A 5,917-nucleotide genomic window follows, 5' to 3' on the forward strand; every position below is an offset into this window, starting at 1 on the left:
GGTGAGGTGTGGGTTTCTTTTATATTTGAGGAGTTCAGGTGGTATGGTGTTACCAGTTGAGCTGGTAATCACAGCAGTTCAAAACCACCAGCTGATCCAAGAGAGAATGATTTAGCTTCCTACACCAGTAAAGATTTGCAATCTCAAAAATTCACAGAGGCAGTTCTTTGTCCTATAGGGTCTCAATGAGTTGAAATAAACCCAATGTCAGTTAGTTTGGTTTTATTGGTATTTTTTTCAGGGGCCCTGTTGGCATAGTGTGTTATGTGCTGGATTGCTAACCACAAAGTGAGTAGTTCAATACCACCAGCCATCCCATTTAAGAAAAATGAGGCTTTCTACCCCCATAAAGATTTATAATCTCGGAAACCCACAGAGGCAGTTCTATTTTGTCCTATAAGGTTTCTCTGAGTCGGAATCAACTTGATTGCAGTGAGTTTGAGAGACTGTTCTAGAGGAATCCTATTGCATGAGTAATATGTGTTGTCACTAACCAGAGGTAATTTTCAAGTCCACTCTGAGGCACCGCAGAAGACAAGATTGGCAATCTTGTCTACTTACAGAAAAACAAAAAACGAAAAACAGCCAAGGAAAACCCTTTAGAGCAGAGTTCTCGTCTGACACACATGGCCATGAGTCAGAATTGACTCGAAGGCAACTAGTTCTTGCCTTGAGTAAACAATAGCCTTTTCAAGAAACGGACCGTGGATTAGTCCTGTGGGATTCCCCAGTAACTGGCATGGGTACTGACAAGTGGTGAGTCTCCAAATCCTGTTTGTTGAAAAGTGGCTGGGTAAGAGAAAGAAGGAAGGAAGGAAGGAAGCGCCTCATTGAGGTTTGATAAGTGAATGTTTGGCCAGCAGATGAGGCCGCCGCGTGTTGCAGGACAGGCTGTTTAAACAGAATGGGCTCTGGGAGCAGAGGCTTGGGGACATGAACACCACGAGAGCCTCTGGGGATGGCTGCGACACAGGGTGTCAGACAGGAGGGACGGCTTGGAGTAGAGCCCTTTCTGCTTCCGGGATCAACACTTCTGAAGCCTTCAGACTCCACTGAGGCTTGAAGGAACAAAATATTGGTTCAGCTCGAGGGATGTTTTGTTGTTTTGGTTTGTTCCAGTTGAATGTCTTCAGATAATGCATTGATTCGGCTGCACACTGAAACCCTCCACAAGGCATGTTTGTACAGAAGAAAAAACAAACACAGAATTCTTCTGATGCAGACCGCAGCTCCGGAGAAAGGCCCCATCTCCTTAATTCTAAGAAACACTTAGAAAATACATTTTGATATTTCCAAGGCAATCATCCATCATGTTCACTCTTTTTTATTTGTGCTGTTGCGGGGAGTGCCAGGGGCTTTGCTTTCCCCACACGTTTCTTGAGCATGGGGTGTGAACATCCTCGTCCTTAGAAATAGCAGGAAGTCAATATCTACCTTTCCAAGCATCCCCCCGCCTCCCACTTCCCCAGGGAAGGAAGAAATAATGGTATAGTTGATGATGGTAAGAATTCGACTTCTATTAGTTCTGCCTCTTTCTTTAAAGTATTTTTTTCGTGTATTTGAAATTAACTTGTATATCACTAAAGACTCCAAGTCCACTTCAGTTTGACTTCTCTTTTTCAGCCACTCAGGCCACTACTGAGCTTCATGGGAGAAGGGATCCGGAGGGGTATATATATTTTTTAGGCTGTGAGCCTTCACTCTTGGTTTTTGTTTTGCTTTGTTTTAAAAGAAGCATATTCTATGTAGTTACACAGCTCATCTCAAAAAATGATATCATTCATAAAATCCCATTAACCCTGTCCCCATAAAAGTGATTCTCTTCCCCTCCCCTTCCATCCTCCTTTCCCACCACCAACCAAAGCTTGTGTTATTGAGTTGATCCCGACTCAGAATCATAGTGACCCTATATAGGGTTTCTGAAGCTGTAGCTCTTTATAGGAGCTGATCGATTCATCTTTCTCCCTTCAGGTGGCTGGTAGATTTGAACCACCAACCTTCCTTCAGTTGGCCCAACACTTACTCCACAATACCACTAAAGCCTCATGTGACCAATTTGCCAGAGTACCATCAAGGCCATTGAGTACCATCATGGGAACCATTGAGTTCTCAGACTGTAAATATTTGTGTGAGGGGAAAGCTCCACCTTTCTCCCTTGGTGCTACTGGTGGTTTTGGTGTGGTCAGCAGCCCAACAAGTAACTCACTATTGCACTCGGGCTTCTTGTGTGAGCAATTAGGGGTCATGAACTCAATCAAGTACAAGGGCCACATGTAAAAAATGACAGAGTGAATGCTATGTCTAGAAATTCTCGTTGGGTGTATGTATGCGTGTACTGGATATAAATCCTCTCTTATTGTGAGTTTTGTTTAAGTTTTAAAAATCCCCAGCATAAGTCTGTTTTCCTTGAATGGGACACAAGGCTAGAGGCTCCTGCTCTTGTGGGGCATACATGGGTTTACTGTATCGTTCGCCTGTTTGGTGTGAGTTCTGCCCTCTGCTTCATCTTCAACATCGTGAGCACAGTGGAGTGTGAGGCTTCTCCCAGAGCAGGTCTAGTCGTCCCTGGCCTTTGGTTGGGTCAGGCTGAGTTTCTCATGCTGTAGGCTGAGGAGGAAGCCCTGGTTGGCAGGACAGCTGCCAACAGTTGAGTGGATCATGCACCCATAAATATACCCATGCAGCTTTAGGGTACAGCCTTTACTTCCAGTGTAAAACTGTTTACCCACGAGGCTGCTTTCTCCCCCACAGGGTACTTTCTCTATTAAAGTGTTTCCCCAAATAGGGAATCCTGCTCAATGGGATGGGGGCAGGGTTGAACAATTAAGGGAACAGCAAAAGCAGATACCTACTTATCCTGGCTGTGGAGGGATTGCACAATGGGGTGCTAATTGCTAGTCAGCAGTTCAAAACCACTAGCTGCTGTGAGGGACAAAGGCAGGGCTTTCTACTTCCATAAAAGGTTACAGTCTGGGAAACTCGAGGTGGAAGTTCTAGCCTGTCCTAAAAGGTCACTATGAGACACATTAACTCGATGGAGGTGAGTTTGATTTTAGACACTATCCTTTATCCACTTTAATTGCCAGGGACGGGCACCAAGTCTTTTTTTTTTCTTGACAAAGGAGTGGTAGGCTAAATAACTTTGAGAACTTGGGGTCTATGGCTTGTCACTGTGCAGACTCCCTCCAGGGTGGGGCTGAGGAACAGACTTGAGGGGAAATGTGGAAACCACCTATCCTTTGCCTGCAGGCCCGTGGAAGATTTCTCTAATCCTGTTTCATTGGAGCCTGAGTAGGTGGAAGTTGATACTTTATCTTATTTCCTCACCAAATGAAGAAAACAGAGGTGTAATTACAGCTTCTGGGAAACCACAGCATTCTTGTGTAGATGTAATGAAGGGTGAGAGCCCCACATCCCCATAGCTTTCTGGATGTCTGACAATAACTCAGTGTGTGTCTTACAGTGGGTAGCCTCTTACAGACATGGTGTTTAGACCTGGTCCAAGTCCTCGTGCTGCTGTGGGTTGTTCGGGTGCAGACTCGCCTTGTCCTAACATTTTCAGTTAGGGTCTCCTCCTGGAGCTGGAGCTTCTGTGTACTTCAGAGGCACTGGCCTTTCTTCTTCATGTCCCTTAAAGTCCATTAGTCTCCATCTGTCCTGTCCATCCCTTTCTCCCCATTCGCTCCTTTGAGTGCTCAAGTGTTTATTGACTATCAATTTACCCCATGGGCATGCGCATGCTATAGGTCACAATGCTCTTGATAGGACAGGCACAGAAACAACAAACACGATGATGCAAAGAGCTCCTCTGGGACCCTAGCCCATGCTTCCTTCCATTGTTCAGAAGGACTTTGCTTTACTTGTATTCTTTCTTTTTTTAAAATTATTTTATTGGGGGCTTGTACTACTTTTATCACAATCCATCCATCCATCCATTGTGTCAGGCACATTTGTACATTTGTTGCCATCATCATTCTCAAAACATTTGCTTTCTACTTGAGCCCTTGGTATCAGCTCCTCGGTTTTCTCCTCCCTCTTCACCCTCCTCCCTCATGAACCCTTGGTAATTTATAAATTATTACTATTTTCTGATGTCTTACACGGTCTGATGTCTCCCTTCCCCCACTTTTCTGTTGTCCGTCCCCCAGAGAGGAGGTTATATGTAGATCCTTATAATTGGCTCCCCCTCTTCACCCCACCTTCCCTCCACCCTCTGAATGATGGGAAGGAGATAAACTTAGAATCAGACACACATGCCTCCACACCGCCGCTTCAGTTCCTTCATCGGTAAACCGTAAATAAGTTGGAAAGTCTCACTGGAGATTGGTTTATTTTTCTTTTCCAATGGAGCCTGCCAGTTGAAAAAAAAAGTACAGAAATGCCTGGCACTTTCCTAACAGAGAAGTAGAAATGCCACAAGATCGTCAGGTGTGTTAGGTATGTGGGTGCATAGATGTCCTACGGCCTTGCCTCGAGGAAGACGAGGCTCAGAAGGAACACAGTATTTTAGTCACGCCAGTTGCAGTGCTGTCCATTCTTCTTTGAGCAAGATGCCTGGGTGGCATTCTGACAAAGAAGAGCTGATACTACTTTATCAACCCCCAGCTCCTTCTCCAAAGGAAGGAAGCGCTACATGGTGGACAATGAGGCCCCAGCCAAGGGTCTAGGTGGCAAAGGCCCTGGGGTGACTGATAGTACCTTCACACAAAAAGCAGCAGCAAAACCGGAACCAGTGGGCCAATTCTGACCCTGACTCAGAAAAGGTGAAAGGACATTATGTTTGCAAGGCTTTAGGGTCAAGAATGCTAAACCCAGTTCTCCTGCATCTGCTCTGTGTGCAGAAACTGCCTGTGCATGAAAAATGAAGCCTAAGGTTCACTCCTCTTAGGTGTGGGTTTTTATCGTAGAGTCTAATACCTAACCCAAAATATTTTCAATGGCCGATATGCATGTGATAGTTGGACGTTGAATAAGAAAACTGAAAATATTAGCAATGCATTTGAATTATGGTGCTGGTGAAAATATTGAAAATACCACAGACTAGCATAATCATAATAATAAATGTCAAGGAATGGAAGTCAGGATCACGAGAACATCATGTTTGGGAAAGGCACGGCAATGAGGGAGACCCTCAGTGAGATGAACTGACACAAGAGTCACAATAATCTTGTGACTGATCTTTCCTGATGCCGAGTGTAAAATAAGCAAGTTCAAGTCTCACCATCCTCCTTTCTAAGGGACATTCTGGTTGTATTTCTTCTAACACAGATGTTTTCCGCCTTCTGACAGTCCATGGTATACTCAGTCTTTGTCACTAACACAATTTGGATGTCTCGATTTTTCTGTCTTCTTTTTCTATTGTTCTCAATCAGTAAGACCTGATTGCTTAGGTTCCACAGACACCCCCATTTTTTTCAATGAAAGGAACTGAGACAAAATGATATAAAGTAGGGCTCAGAGGGACCATCCTGCCATGTAGACATCATTCCAGCCTTAATCCTCACAATCCCCTGCCCACTGCCAAGTTCAGTTCCCTGCTGTCCTAGTGGTATGACTGGAGAAGCCCTTGAATTGACCAAAACTTCAAACCCACTGCCGATAAGTCAATTTGGAGTCATTTGGGACCCACTATCAGATGTCCAGGCTGTAGGTTTTTATGGGAGCAGACACTCTTATCTTTCTCCCGAGGCATGGCTGGTGGGCTTGAACTGCTTACCTTGGGGTTAGCAGTCCAATGCTTTCCCAACAGTGCTACTAGACCTATATCTTGGATCCACAGACATTCATTTATTCTGCACAGAGGGTGCAGTAGTTCGTCAGCAGTACTTAGTCTACTCCTCCACATCTAATTCAATTCTTCCCTTCCCAAACTTCTCCCCAGGAGGATTTTGCTAGATCATATTTCCAGGTGGTTTTC

Source organism: Echinops telfairi, unplaced genomic scaffold (genome assembly GCF_000313985.2).
Source record: "Echinops telfairi isolate 266 unplaced genomic scaffold, ASM31398v2 ScPeMD7_1;HRSCAF=3_0, whole genome shotgun sequence".
Taxonomy (NCBI): Eukaryota; Metazoa; Chordata; class Mammalia; order Afrosoricida; family Tenrecidae; genus Echinops; species Echinops telfairi.